The sequence below is a fragment of the Bufo bufo genome, chromosome 1 (assembly GCF_905171765.1).
Source record: "Bufo bufo chromosome 1, aBufBuf1.1, whole genome shotgun sequence".
NCBI lineage: Eukaryota > Metazoa > Chordata > Amphibia > Anura > Bufonidae > Bufo > Bufo bufo.
In genome coordinates this window covers 458,490,981-458,506,057 of record NC_053389.1, presented here as the reverse complement: position 1 = coordinate 458,506,057, position 15,077 = coordinate 458,490,981, and positions in this window count along the sequence as shown.

Here is a 15,077-nt window from a genome sequence, read left to right as displayed (position 1 = left end):
TGGCACCAAAAAAATGTATTTGCCGTTCAGCAGTGCAGTTATACGATCTAAAGCCCTTTTTCTCATGTATTAGTGGCAAAAGAAAAATATATTTGCCGTTCAGCAGTGCAGTTATATGTTCTGAAGCCCTTTTTGTCGTGTATTAGTGGCAAAAGAAAAATATATTTGCCGTTCTGCGGTGTAGTTATATGTTCTAAAGCCTTTTGTGGTGTGTATTAGTGGCAAAAGAAAAATATATTTTCCATTCAGCGGTGCAGTTATATATTCTAAAGCCTTTTGTGTCATGCATAAGTGGAAAAAAATAAGGGCCTATTTGCCATTCAGCGCTGAAGTTATATGTTCTAAAGCCCTTTTTTGTTGTGTATTAGTGAAAAAGAAAAATATATTTGCCGTTCAGTGGTGGAGTTATATGTTCTAAAACCTTTTGTGGATTGTATAAGTGGAAAAATTTAAAATATATTTGCCGTTCAACGGTTCAGTTATATGTTCTGAAGCCTTTTGTGTTGTGTATAAGTGGAAAATAATAAGGGCCTATTTGCCGTTCAGCGGTGCAGTTATATTTTCTAAGGCCTTTTGTGTCGTGTATAAGTGGAAAAAATAAGGGCCTATTTGCTGTTCAGTGGTGCAGTTATATGTTCTAAAGCCCTTTTGTGAAGTGTATAAGTAGAAAAAAGAAAAATATATTTGCCGTTCAGCAGTACAGTTATATGTTCTAAAGCCTTTTCTGGAGTGTATAAGTGGGAAAAAATAAGGGCCTATTTGCCGTTCAGCGGTGCAGTTATATGTTCTAAAGCCCTTTTGGGGACTGTAAAAGTGGAAAAAAGAAATATATATTTGCCGTTCAGCAGTGCAGTTATATGTTCTAAAGCCCTTTTGTTGAGTGTATAAGTGGAAAAAGGAAAAATATATTTGCCATTCAGAGCTGCAGTTATATGTTCTAAAGCCTTTTGTGTTGCGTATAAGTGGAAAAAAAATACAGTGCAGTTATATGTAGTGTTGATCGAGCACCGTAGTGCTTGGGTGCTCGGGCCGAACACATCGGGATGTTCGGGTGCTCGACCAAGAACTCGATTATAATGGAAGTCAATGGGAGAACACAAGCATTAAACCAGGTACCCCCTGCTCTGAAGAGGGGAGGGTGCCTGGTTCATAGGAAAATGTCAGAAATTGATGGAAACACCACCAAAATGGCACAGCATGGGGAGTATGTCTGGATGAATCTTGGACTCCCAGGTCGCTGCTGGGAACAATGTTGTCCGATTAGTATGCCACTTTTACAGACTGACAATAATACGCACAAAACCGAAGATGAAATCGATTTTAGAGGAAAAAATGTTAGAAAAAATTATTTCTTGTATATTTACTTATATATAAAGTGAAAGTTCAGCCAAAAATGTTGTTGATTTTCGGAACTGGGGCCATGATTAAGAGGGACGGCCTGTGGCATCCGTATTGCGCCGCTAGAGGTCAAATTTGTGGACCGGCGTAAGACGAAGCACAGTGAAAGCATTTGCCAAGAATGTTTTCATTAATCAACAACGAAAGTCGGAGGTTCAAAGACGATCCGGCGGCGTTATTCCTATGACCCGGCGAGCAGCTTCCGGGAAACCAAAGTCTTTGGGTTCCGAGGGAGTATAGTTGCAAAGCTGAAACTTAAACTAATTGACGGAAGGGGACCACCAGAAGTGGAGCCTGCGGCTTAATTTGACTCAACACGGCAAACCTCACCCGGCCCGGACACGGAAAGGATTGACAGATTGATAGCTCTTTCTCGATTCTGTGGGTGGAAGTCCATGGCCGTTCTGAGTTGGTGGAGCGATTTGTCTGGTTAATTCTGATAACCAACGAGACTCCTCCTTGCTAATTAGTTACGTGACCCTCGGCAATGAGGATTGTATGGACCAGACTCTTATGGGAGAGGACCTACAGGTGAGCTGACCATCGCAAACATTATGGGCAAGGGCCTGCTGACGCGTTGTTGACTCTAGATAACTTCTGCCTGATCTCACGTCCCCGTGACGTCGATGATCCATTTGGATGTCTGCCCTATCAACTTTCTATGTTCTTTTATGCGCCTAACATGGGGACCACGGGTAATGGGGAATCAGTGTTCGATTCCGGAGAGAAAGCCTGAAAAACAATCAGAAGAGGACACCATCTATTGACAAATTAAATTTTATGTCACAGAATTTTTTTTAGAAGCGCACTCGTTACATAGCAGATGTGGGCCTGGTCAGGTCACTGTCAGAAGAGGACACCATCTATTGAAAAATAAAATGTAATGTGACAGAAAAATTTTAGAAGCACAAACCTTACACAGCAGATGTGGGCCAGGTAAGGTCACTGTCAGCAGAGGACACCGTCTATTGAAAAATTAAATTTTATGTCACAGAAAATTTTTAGAAGCGCACACGTTACACAGCAGATGTGGGCCTGGTTAGGTCACTCTCAGCAGAGGACACGTCTATTGAAAAATAAAATTTTATGTCACAGAAAAATGTTATAAGCTCACACGTTATACAGCAGATGTGGGCCTGGTCAGGTCACTGTCAGAAGAGGACACCGTCTATTGAAAAATTAAATTTTATGTCACAATTTTTTTTAGAAGCGCACACGTTACACAGCAGATGTGGGCCTGGTCAGGTCACTGTCAGAAGAGGACACCGTCTATTGAAAAATGTTATTTTATGTCACAGAAGAATTTTAGAAGCACACGTGTTACACAGCAGATGTGGGCGTGGTCATGTCACTGTCAGAAGAAGACACAGTCAATAAAAAAATTACATTTTATGTCACAGAACATTTTTGAAGCGCACACGTTACACAGCAGATGTGGCCCTGGTAAGGTCACTGGATGTCACTGATATTTTAGGGATGCGCACACTTTAAACAGAAGATGTGGCGCGGATAATAACTGTCCGCAGCGGACACCGTCTATGGAAAAAGTGCACTGGATGTCACTGATATTTTAGGGATGCGCACACTTTACACTGAAGATGTGGCACTGATAATTTAACTGTCCACAGGGGACACCGTCTACGGAAAAAGTACACTGGATGTCACTGATATTTTAGGGATGCGCACACTTTAAACAGGAGATGTGGCGCGGATAATTTAACTGTCCGCAGAGGACACCGTCTACAGAAAAAGTGCACTGGATGTCACTGATATTTTAGGGATGCATACACTTTAAAGAGGAGATGTGGCGCAGATAATTTAACTGTCCGCAGCGGACACCGTCTACGGAAAAAGTGTAGTGGATTTCACTGGTATTTTAGGGATGCACACACTTTAAACAGGAGATGGAGCGCGGATTATTTAACTGTCTGCAGGGTACACTGTCTACGGAAAAGTGCACTGGATGTCACTGATATTTTAGGGATACGCACACTTTAAACAGGAGATGCGGCGCGGATGATAACTGTCCGCAGCGGACACCGTCTATGGAAAAAGTGCACTGGATGTCACTGATATTTTAGGGATGCGCACACTTTAAACAGGAGATGTGGCGCGGATAATAACTGTCCACAGGGGACATCGTCTACGGAAAAAGTGCACTGGATGTCACTGATATTTTAGGGATGCGCACACTTTAAACAGGAGATGTGGCGCAGATAATTTAATTGTCCGCAGAGGACACCATCTACAGAAAAAGTGCACTGGATGTCACTGATATTTTAGGGATGCGCACACTTTAAACAGAAGATGTAGCACGGATAATTTAACTGTCTGCAGCGGACACCGTCTGCTTAAAAAGTGCACTGGCTGTCACTGATATTTTAGGGATGCGCACACTTTAAACAGGAGATGTGGCACGGATAATTTAACTGTCCACAGGGGACACCGTCTATGGAAAAAGTGCACTGGATGTCACTGATATTTTAGGGATGCGCAAAATTTACACAGGAGATGTGGCACAAATAATTTAACTGTCAGCAGCGGCCTATTACACAGTATTTTGCGCAGGATGAGCAAAAAATTTATATTGCTGCTGTTACACACAATAGTCCTTAAAAGGACTCTGAAAAGTTTTTTGTATAAAAATCTTCCTATTACACTCCCTACACGTCTGTCCCTTCCTATGAACAGCTCTCCCTAACACTGAGCAATTTAACGCAGGTTGCGCTACAAACATATATTGCTGATGTCACACATAATAGTCCTTAAAAGGACTTTTGGGTCTTTGAAACGTTTTTGTACAGAAATAATATTTAATTACAATCCCTACACAGTCTGTCCCTTCCTATGCTCAGCTCTTCCTGACTTTGAATGAGCCGAACACGCGCCATTGGGTGCTATATAGCACCTGATGACGCGTTCTGGCCAGCCAATCACTGTAATGCAGGTACCCAACATGGCTACTGGCATTACAGTGAGGGCAGTACTTACCTGCACGTTTATTGGCTTCTTAGCAGCCGCGAAACGTGCGGGAAGGAGACTCGAGCATTGCGCTCGAGCACATGCGGTACTCGGCCGAGTACCACCATGTGCCGAGCATAGCGATACTCGAGCCGAAATAGTTTTCGGCTGAGCATGCTCGCTCAACACTAGTTATACGTTCTAAAGCCCTTTTTGTCGTGTATTAGTGGCAAAAGAAAAATATATTTGCCATACAGCGGTTCAGTTATATGTTCTAAAGCCCTTTTTTGCTTGTATCAGTGGCACAAAAAAATTATTTGCCATTGTGTAGTGAAGTGAGAAAATTACAGCCCTTTTTGGCATGCATTAGTGGAAAAAGTAGGGCTTATTAGCCGTTGTGTGGTGAAGTGAGAAAATTACAGACTTTTTTGGAGTGTTTTAATTTCCTTTTTATTTATTTGATCTAGCAGTATGGCAGACAGAGGAGTGCCAGGCCCTGCACAGGGGAGTGGCAGAGGCCTAAATGATTCTGGCGCAGGCACAGGTTGCAGCAGAGTAAGGGGGCGTGGCATAAGGAGTCGCAGCGGGAGGGCTGATCTCCCGATGTGATCTAGCGGTCATGTCTTAACCAGCAACCCAGCAGTTCTTGAATGGTTGACTCGATCATCCACTTCGTCCCAAGTGACATCAGACACCCCCAGCCAAGAGTCGGTGGGTTCGTCAGACACAACCCTTAGTTGGCATGGTCCAGGAGCAGGCCCTGTGCCCTCAACTGTCCTCAACTTGCCTCTGTCCTTTTCTGTTCCCTCAGCCGAAGAAGTGTCATATGCTGTGGGTTCAGCCCCACTATACAGCGAGGACGAGCTACTAGAGGACAGTCAGCAGCTACTGGCCAGCCAAGATGTGGAGGAGACATCCGCCGCTTCCTCCGCTAGGCGGGCAAGTAGTGATGAGAAGAGCGGCGTGGGAGATGGTGTTGAAAGCGGTCAGGCTCCTGAGTCCTGACCCAGAGACCGCTGAGGAGGACATCAGTGACATGCAGACAGTACTCGATGATGATGATGTAGCTGATCGCACTTGAGAGCCGGGTGAATTAGGGTCTTCATCATTGGGAGAAGAGGGTGGCAGCTTGCTCGTGAGGCAGTGGCGGAGCCAGCAAGTCGCTAGCGTGGTAGGGAGTCAGCAGGTTGGCAGCAGTTGGAGGTCAGTAGCCAAACACGCCCGGGGTAGACCACCCGCTTCGCAGCAGCCTACCTGTCCAGAAAGTAGTGGTGCACGGGTTCACGGAAGCAGCGGCGGTAGCAATCAGTCAGTGCGTAGTGTTGAGTGTAAAATCACCTACTCGGCGGTGTGGCAGTTTTTGGTTAAAGGGAACCTGTCCCTGGGATTTTGTGTATAGAGTTGAGGACATGGGTTGCTAGATGGCCGCTAGCACATCCGCAATACCCAGTCCCCATAGCTCTGTGTCCTTTTATTCTGTAAATACATATGCAAATTAACCTGAGATGAGTTCTGTCCCTGACAGGCACCGGGGAGCACCTACACTGTCATCCAGCAGAGTGAAGTTTGTAGTCTGTTTTAAAGGCAACATGTATTCTCGAGTTACATAGAACAGCCGGTAAACTTACCCCACAAAACGAATGCAGCTGTGCTTCATCTTTGTGTACTTGACTTAGAAAATCAGATTCTGTAGGTTCAAGAAAAACGAATAGTAGTCCGGTCCTATACAATGCAGATGTCTTGAGGGGGGAGAAGATTTCAGGGCTTCCAGAGAGAGATGGGGTAGATAGATATATACATATGGTCCATCATGCTATAATCTATCTACCCCATCTCTCTCTGGAAGCCCTGCATTCTTCTCCCCCTCAAGACATCTGCATTGTATAGGACCGGATTACTGTACGTTTTTCATGAACCTAAAGTATATGAATTTCTATGTCAAGTCCACAAAGCTGAAGCACAGCTGCATTAGTTTTGTGGGGTAAGTTTACCTGCAGTTCTATGTAACTCGAGAACACATGGTGCATTTAAAACAGACTACAAACTCTGCTCTGCTCGGTGACAGTGTAGGTGCTCCCTGTTGCCTGTCAGCCCCTTCCTGGTGATATTTGGCCCTGGGTGTGTGACACTACCCCCTGTGTGTAGCCAGGCCTCGCAGCTAAAGGCATATTCAGCAGCTTGACCTGCGATAAATGATCCAGGCTGCGCACTGGAGGCAGCAGCCGAGGACAGTGACTGAGTCATCACCGAGGGGAGGGGAACTGATCCTGGCGGCAGAGCCGGGGACACTTACAGAGGCAAGCTGGCTCCTCACTGGCCTCTGTGCTCAGATGGGCAGAGGACGGCGTGTGTGTGGCGCTGATAATGTATGTGTCGTGTGATCAGCAGTAACCATGCCTCTTCACAGACAAAAGGAGGATGAGAGACCCGCTGCTAAACCCCGCCAGTCCTGCTGCCCTCTGGCTTGGAGGAATCAGCACACGGCAAGGCAGGCTGCATTACCGCAGTGTTCTCCAGACTCGATGTGCCCAATATGGAAACTGAGAGCAGACTGGTGCGGGTAGCGTGTGGAGCTAATGTTGTACTAATTTATTGTCGGTTTTACAAACTTAAAATACATTTGAAAAACTATTTTATCAAAGGAAAATATAGCATTTTGTATGAATGGGAGCACATTCCTGCTCTAGACAAATAACCTGCTGCTGTCAGAGGTGTTTAAGTTTATTTTTGGTGTTGCTCCAGTCTGGTGGGGCCCATTCCTGGGAACAAATTCCTGCTGCAAACAAGGAACCTGCTGCCGTCTGTTCCTGCGGAGTTAGGCCCAGCTATGTGTATGCCTTATACTACAGCGTTAGCATTTCCCTGCTGCTGTCTGTTCTGTTCCTGCTGAGTTAGGCCCAGCCATGTGTATGCCTTATACTACAGCTTTACCATTTCCCTGGAGCTGTCTGTTCTGTTGCTGCTGAGTTAGGCCCAGCTATGTGTATGCCTTATACTACAGCTTTACCACTTCCCTGGAGCTGTCTGTTCTGTTGCTGCTGAGTTAGGCCCAGCTATGTGTATGCCTTATACTACAGTGTTACAATTTTACTGGTGCTGTCTATTCTGTTCCTACCGAGTTAGGTCCAGCTATGTGTATGCCTTATACTACAGCATTACCATTTCCCTGGTGCTGTCTGTTCTGTTCTTGCGGAGTTAGGCCCAGCTATGTGTATGTCTTATACTACAGAGTTACCATTTCCCTGCTGCTGTGTGTTCTGTTCCTGCAGAGTTAGGCGCAGCTATGTGTATGATTTATACTACATCGTTACCATTTATCAGCTGCTGCTGCTATCTGTCCTGATATTGCTGAGGACAACCAGCATGGATCACTTTTTCACCCTTAGACTTTATCAACTATCGAGTATTAGAATTCTCTTAAACTGGTGTGCATGGTTCATTTTTGCCCATGTGCTCTGTTCATCATATATTGTCTCTATATATATATATATATATATATATATATAAATGACGAAAAATGGGCAGCATTCCGGTCTTGTGGTGAAATTTCAGTGATGTTTATTTACACCCCAAAGCAATGCAGCATTTCACCTCTCTCAATGGAGCCTTTGTCAAGAAATTTCACCACAAGACCAGAGTGCTGCTCATTTTTCGTCATTTCTACCTTACTGCTCCTGGTCCAGGAACGTTTGTGGAATTGCACCTGGCATACCTACAGAGTGCTGCTGACCTTGTTGCCTTTATATATATATATATATATATATATATATATATTCATTTCAATAAAATACAATCATGCAGTGTTACTCTTCATTCACCAAAAAATGTTTTTTATTATTTTATTTTATTTTATATGTTATAATTTTGCTTAAGGGTTTTGGGCGGCCCTGTTGAGGTTCTTCCTAAAACTAGGTGGGGACCGTATGTGGGCTTCCCTTGTCAAAAGGTCCTAATTAAATTTTATTATTTTATTATTTTATTGTTTGTTTTAATCAGGATTTAGGTTCAAACATGGTGTTGTCTGTCGTCCTGAACAGGATGCCTGACTTCCATGTTGACCTCTCCACATGGTTGGGTGTGACTGGCATTATACTCATCTGTGAGGTAATCCAGTTATGGGAATGGAGCATTATTGCCACATGTATATATCTATATATACATTTACATTTTATGTGACTTCTTGACAACTATGTAATGATAATTTGCACATCCAATTTTTATATAATCACAGCTTTTCACTTTGCAATATAAACTGTGGTATATATAATATTCTTGTAGCCATGTCACCATTTTGGGAGGTATTCTTCTCATTTCCATGGTTGCTATCATGTGACCGCATAGACAGGATGCGTTTGTGGCTCAGCTTGCGTTCAATTTTAGGTGCGAACATGTGATCGGTTATCATGTGAGCGCCCTGTCTATGGACACTCGCGGTCTGTGTGTGTTCATCCTTCGATGCGATCATGTGATTGCATCACATGTTTCTTTATGTAATGCGGTACACCTGATATTGTAATGACACAATTGGTTTTGGACATAATTTTTTTTTAAATGTCATTTTGATGAAATAAGCACATATTATGAATTCACATAGTTGAATTGAAAATATTAATTTCTTCACAGTATGGATACTTGTATATTATGTAAAAAAATTTTAAACAGGATTTTTTTTTTTAGACACAATACTAATCAAACAAATTCATTGTAATTCAATTATTAATAGTTTTCATTAAATAATCACCTGAGCTTGTATTTGTATTTGTACTTGGCACCATTCACTTTTGTCACTGTTAGAGAAAGGTCCCATTGTGTGGACCGAAAAGTCGCTTTAGGGTGAATAAACGCACATTTTCTGGAGACTGTGCCATTCCATGTGATATATATATATATATATATAGTACAGACCGAAAGTTTGGACACACCTTCTCATTCAAAGAGTTTTCTTTATTTTCATGACTATGAAAATTGTAGATTCACACTGAAGGCATCAAAACTATGAATTAACACATGTGGAATTATATACATAACAAACAAGTGTGAAACAACTGAAAATATGTCATATTCTCGGTTCTTCAAAGTAGCCACCTTTTGCTTTGATTACTGCTTTGCACACTCTTGGCATTCTCTTGATGAGCTTCAAGAAGTAGTCCCCTGAAATGGTTTTCACTTCACAGGTGTGCCCTGTCAGGTTTAATAAGTCGGATTTCTTGCCTTATAAATGGGGTTGGGACCATCAGTTGCGTTGAGGAGAAGTCAGGTGGATACACAGCTGATAGTCCTACTGAATAGAATGTTAGAATTTGTATTATGGCAAGAAAAAAGCAGCTAAGTAAAGAAAAACGAGTGGACATCATTACTTTAAGAAATGAAGGTCAGTCAGTCAGCCGACCTGGCCTCCACAGTCACCGGACCTGGACCCAATCGAGATGGTTTGGGGTGAGCTGGACCGCAGAGTGAAGGCAAATAGGCCAACAAGTGCTAAGCATCTCTGGGAACTCCTTCAAGACTGTTGGAAGACCATTTCAGGGGACTACCTCTTGAAGCTCATCAAGAGAATGCCAAGAGTGTGCAAAGCAGTAATCAAAGCAAAAGGTGGCTACTTTGAAGAACCTAGAATATGACATATTTTCAGTTGTTTCACACTTGTTTGTTATGTATATAATTCCACATGTGTTAATTCATAGTTTTGATGCCTTCATAGTCATGAAAATAAAGAAAACTCTTTGAATGAGAAGGTGTGTCCAAACTTTTGGTCTGTACTGTGTATGTATATATATATATATATATATATACACTCACCTAAAGAATTATTAGGAACACCTGTTCTATTTCTCATTAATGCAATTATCTAGTAAACCAATCACATGGCAGTTGCTTCAATGCATTTAGGGGTGTGGTCCTGGTCAAGACAATCTCCTGAACTCCAAACTGAATGTCAGAATGGGAAAGAAAGGTGATTTAAGCAATTTTGAGCGTGGCATGGTTGTTGGTGCCAGACGGGCCGGTCTGAGTATTTCACAATCTGCTCAGTTACTGGGATTTTCACGCACAACCATTTCTAGGGTTTACAAAGAATGGTGTGAAAAGGGAAAAACATCCAGTATGTGGCAGTCCTGTGGGCAAAAATGCCTTGTGGATGCTAGAGGTCAGAGGAGAATGGGCCGACTGATTCAAGCTGATAGAAGAGTAATGTTGACTGAAATAACCACTCGTTACAACCGAGGTATGCAGCAAAGCATTTGTGAAGCCACAACACGCACAGCCTTGAGGCGGATGGGCTACAACAGCAGAAGACCCCACCGGGTACCACTCATCTCCACTACAAATAGGAAAAAGAGGCTACAATTTGCACAAGCTCACCAAAATTGGACTGTTGAAGACTGGAAAAATGTTGCCTGGTCTGATGAGTCTCGATTTCTGTTGAGACATTCAAATGGTAGAGTCCGAATTTGGCGTAAACAGAATGAGAACATGTATCCATCCTCTGATGGCTACTTCCAGCAGGATAATGCACCATGTCACAAAGCTCGAATAATTTCAAATTGGTTTCTTGAACATGACAATGAGTTCACTGTACTAAAATGTCCCCACAGTCACCAGATCTCAACCCAATAGAGCATCTTTGGGATGTGGTGGAACGGGAGCTTCGTGCCCTGGATGTGCATCCCTCAAATCTCCATCAACTGCAAGATGCTATCCTATCAATATGGGCCAACATTTCTAAAGAATGCTATCAGCACCTTGTTAAATCAATGCCACGTAGAATTAAGGCAGTTCTGAAGGCAAAAGGGAGTCCAACACCGTATTAGTATGGTGTTCCTAATAATTCTTTAGGTGAGTATATACTTATGCTGAGGTAGAGATGTATGATGTAACCTGCTGATTTGCTACGTTTCACATCAGGTAATAAGTAATAATTTGTAAAGGGATTAAATACTTATTTTCATAACTGTATATATTCCTTATAGAGTGTTGGTGAGATATACAAAAGTAATGTAAGCATTGTTCCTGGGCATATTCTGTCACAGATCTCTCTGATCCGCTCCGAGTTCCTCCTCTTCAAATCTGACCATTTATTTAATATTGCCATCCTAGGGTGCCTGCCGTTGAGCTTCCATAAGAGCTCGAAATGGATCTCCCTCATAATCCTCTGCTTCTGAGCCTGGACCCGGGTCCTATCATAGCCCGCTCCAACATGGGCTGCAGGATAAAGATGCAAGCATATAATCCCAAGTTTTTTAATACAAGTATTGAAAATAATGTCCTCAACAAAACTTTAAAAAGTATTTAAGTCTTTGAAGGGGAAATATTAGATTTAATGTTACCGTTATAGGATCGGATTGCATTGCGATTGTATGTGTGTGGGGTCTGAGCAATTGGATATTGGCCAGCTGAGCAGAGATGTACCTGTCTAGTCAAGTGATGGTACGGTATGGGGTGTAAAGCTGGCTTGCCTCCTTGTGGTGCACCCTGGGTAACTCTAAATGAACCTGCAAATACTGTCCGTAAGACAAACAAAGCTTCTCCTGAGTCCTGACCAACGGGACACAAACTCTAATCTATAGACTGTGTGTGTGTGTGTGTGGTATATAGTGTGAGGCAGGAAAATGGATGTGCAATGTGTATATGAGAGATATTTCTCTGCTGTCCATACATACATGCTACAGACATTGTGCTGTGATATCACAGCAATACTTAGTGCACTAATCAGTAATATCTACTTAGACCTGATAAAATGTGAAGTTGTATGTATTGCGAAAAAACATTTGCATCACAAGTGACAATTTTTGCAATTGCGAATATTTTATAAGACTCTATCTAAATATGAAGTGATTGTTCTGACATGCATGTGAAATGTAATCAAATACACTGCTGTAATGTCAAATTACTTACGGTGATCAGGAGTTCTTCGTCACTGTCGTGAAAATTGCTGCCAACCATGCTTTCCAATCTTCTCAAACTTCAGGTAGTTTGAAAACAGTTGCTAAACTAGGCCACGCCCCATTTTTGCATGCGCAGTAAGCAAATTTTACATTGCGATTTTAATATTGAAAAAAAAATTATGAATGGAGATAGTGAATTCGTGAATATATGACGAATATTCACAAAAATATTCGGAAAATATTGCAAATTCGAATATAGCCCCTGCCATTCATCACTAAATGGCACAGACCTAGAAAACATGTGGCTCCCTTGCCCTAAGCCCAGATCATCTAGGAGTAGCAATCCAATGTTACTAGGCCCATAGAGGTTTGGCGGCAATTGGGACAGATCCTAGCTCCACGACCCTCTCCTCTCTTACCAATGTCCCTCTTGCCCGTTCTGCTTGACTCTCCAGGAGCAGCCAGGGAAAGCTTGTGGCGCTCCTTGATAAATTTGAAACTAGGAGATGCTCTCACCGGAAGGTTCATTACCACAAAAGAAGCTTTTAGGGCCTTCTTTCCAGTAGATGTACCTGAAGTATCACTATCCTTCTATTATGCTCACTTTAAATGTATATGCTCTAAGTTCTTAGATAAATCAGTGCTGGAGAGGGACCTTACAGAATTTGAGCAGCTGATGTTGTTAAAACTCCCCAAAAACCAGGAAAATTTCTCAGCCCTTTATTTTGCACAACACCTTATGCAAACCAAGTTTCCTGAGCACTTGAGAGAGGGAACTGGGAGTTGCTCTTTCTCACGCAGAGTCACTGTTTATATTGACGCATTCTCAAGGCTTCTTAGTCACACTGTTTGCGTGTTCAGGAAAGCCATTATAAACTGTGTATGTGGTATAAAACACCTGAATTTCTGTATTTGCGTAATGTCTCTGACACAGACAGATGTTGGAGATGTCAGAAGTCCAGTGACTCTAATTTGCATATCTGGTGGACATGTGACGACATTCAAACATTTTGGAAACAAATTGATCCTGTTATACAGAAAATATACAAAACACATTTTCTTCTCTCACCAGAAATGATTTTTCTGGTCAAACCGAGCGTCATCTATCGGCCCTCTAAGTCAAACTTAATTACACATTTACTAGCAGCAGCTAAGGCATTAATTCCATTTCATTGGTTACAATCAAGCCCTCCCTCTGTCGAGGAATGGTACCATAAGGTAGACCAGATATGCAACTTTGAGGAGCTTATTAGTTGGACAGAGAGGAGGCATGATCACTTCCTGAGGTTGTGGAGCCCTTGGGGGCTCTGGAGAGGCCTACTATCAGGGGTTGCGCTTCTGCACATCCATTCCCTCCTCCCCCCACGTAGGGAAAGAAAAATTTCCTTTTGTAAAGTAGTTTAATGTTTCTCAATGGCTTGATGCATGTACACTAATTAAAATAGCAGCACAATCTTAAGCAATAACCCAACACCCCCCCCCCCCACCCTCCTTCTGTGTTTTTTCCTTGTGAGTTTGTGTCTGTCTGTGTATTCTTCTCTTTTTTTTTTCGTCATGCACATAGAGGCTTCAAGGGGTGAAGGAATCACAAAATCTACAATAGCCTTCACATACTTGAGAGGGTCCAAAACCAGAGGGCTCTTGGATTGATTCCATTGGCTTGCTCAAACACTTCCATACTTCACCCTGACTTATGTTCTTCTTTTTAGGCAACTTGTGCTGTAATCTCCTTTATATGCAACAACAAAACTTTTTTCAACTACTTTAATGACTTATAAAATTTTAATATGTTTATTCATTCTATACTTGTAATAAAACCAATAAAAGTGAATTTAAACAAAAGCAGGAGTGGGTACAAAACACAGAAGACATGCAAATATTCCGTTCACGTGTCATCTCTGTTTTGGATCCACTCCTGTTTTTTTGGCATTAGCTAAACTTATGGATTACTGACCAAATGCTGACCAAGTGAAGGCGGATGCTCCACAGACAGAATCAGTTTTTTGGGGATTATTGCTCTGACAGATCAGAGGAAGGGCAAAATAATCAGTGATGTCAACAGAAACTTCTTGCTGATTCCCTCTCTACTCTGTCGGGGGGGCTCTACTTGTATAAGCGTTTAATAGAACAGGTTCTGTAGACATCTATGTGGAATCAGCTGACGACGGTGTAAAGGGAATGCACTTCTTCTTGGCACTAACATCGATCTGTAAGGCTGAGTTCATACTTGAGCTATTTGGTCAGTTTTGGCCCTGTGATGCCCAAATAAGTGTGCAGTCATGTTTCACTACCACAGCAGACTCCCTATGCGTGTTACTGCAAGGCACAGTGTTCTATACCACTATAAAGGCTCTCTGCAGCCAGGAAATAGCCATTTTTTAACGTGATTCGCCGCAAATAAATTCAGATCAAACCACTTTTTTTTTTTTTATTCTGCGAACTGGACAAATTTTTGAAAAATTCGCTCATCTCTAATAAATACTTCACATTGCCTTGAACTGAAGGAGTGCTGCAGATCTTTCTTAGGATGTACTTCTGGGACCACAAGCCAGGGTCCAACACTGCGTGCACCCACAGGTCCTGCTGAGGATTATTTTCCTATCAATTTAGGTAACATAGTGCTGCTCTACTGTGAGCTTTTTACTTTTTTTTCTAATTTTACTAAAATATTTTCAAAGTAATCGTTACAGTATCATTCAATACATCAGGGACCAAATTATGATGCATAGTTTGGCTACCAAGTGAATTCGTTCTTGGCATTGAGCACAGAAAATGACTAAAATACTTTTCCAATATTTGAAGGTAGTTACAATTAAAGTGAAGTCCTCTCATCAG